The sequence below is a fragment of the Acipenser ruthenus genome, chromosome 25 (genome assembly GCF_902713425.1).
Source record: "Acipenser ruthenus chromosome 25, fAciRut3.2 maternal haplotype, whole genome shotgun sequence".
NCBI classification, from domain to species: domain Eukaryota; kingdom Metazoa; phylum Chordata; class Actinopteri; order Acipenseriformes; family Acipenseridae; genus Acipenser; species Acipenser ruthenus.
The window spans coordinates 19,926,960-19,928,252 of NC_081213.1; positions in this window are offsets into that span (position 1 = coordinate 19,926,960).

Genomic DNA, 1,293 nt, shown 5'->3' on the forward strand with positions numbered 1-1,293 from the left:
GATCTGAAACCAGGAACTGGATTATAGACTGCACTGATGTTACCGTCAATATGTGGGATAAAGTAGGATAGTGTGAATGTGCTCCAAATGGGAACTGGGAAAAAGAGTGTATCGGTGGAACTGGATCCCATTCAATGTGACAGTGGCATCTCAAGAGACCAAAATCCTTTGTTGGGACTGTGGAGTGTCCATGAAATGAGTAGTGTTTTAAAGCTATGCACAAACCTGACCATCCTGATTGTGTAGTGAGAAGGCATTTTTATGTTGTTTTCTCAGTGGAGCAAGGGTGTGAGGTGAGGTTGTGGGAAAACCTCATCTAGCTGTATACTGTATGTATAAAAAAAAGACAACGCTCGGAGACCTAAAACTGGTACGTGCTCTGGGCCGGAATCAAAGCTATGCAATGTAAATAAGTAAAAATTAATGTCCTCAGAGATACGGTATATTGTATATTGACTGTAAATTTTAAATCAAACATTTTATGAAAGTGTTATTTTTTATTTTAGAAAATGTATAATTTTAAGTTGTGATATGATTTTTATTTTTTTTTTAGATAAATTTAAACCACTGGAATTTATTTGCTTTCATTTTTTGGGAGGGCGGGTCACAGTACTGAATGCTGTAACCCGACTTTACTAAGTCACCATGTTCATTCTGCATGACTGGTAATCAACACTGAGGTGAATAGGTAAATCTCATCTACAAAAGCTGTTAGTCTGCTCCAAATCTCAATGGGTTTTACATACTGTAACTGCCTTGTAAGAAAACATTCAACAGTAACAGGTCCTTATCTTGGATCAATGGGAAACAGTTTTGCAAAACAAACTCCACAGTACACACTGAAGTTTGACAGCACATGGGAGCACACTAGGTCTTTTTTTAAACAGGAATACATTGGTTAAAGATGCTAAACAAAGAGACCAAAGACATACTACAAAGTGAGGCTGCAACAGAGTGGGCAGATGAACCCAAGTCTAAAAAGAATATTATTATTATTATTATTCATATAATAATACATATATATATTCAGAAGAATATATATTAATTATGCCAGCCGATGGCTCCTATATAGTTAACCATGTTAAATACATTTACTGGAACAAAAAGCTGAACATAGATTTAAACACCTCAGGGCTGTAATAGGGTGTGTTAGAATTCAGCTGACAAGGTCATTTTTGAAAGCCTATGCAGAAGTCTATGGGCCATGTTTTTTCTCGTTTCCTGTTGTATTATTCCTTGACACCAGTGCTGTATTTGGGAGAGGTGGGATGAGAGTAGCTGTAGGCAGCCCCG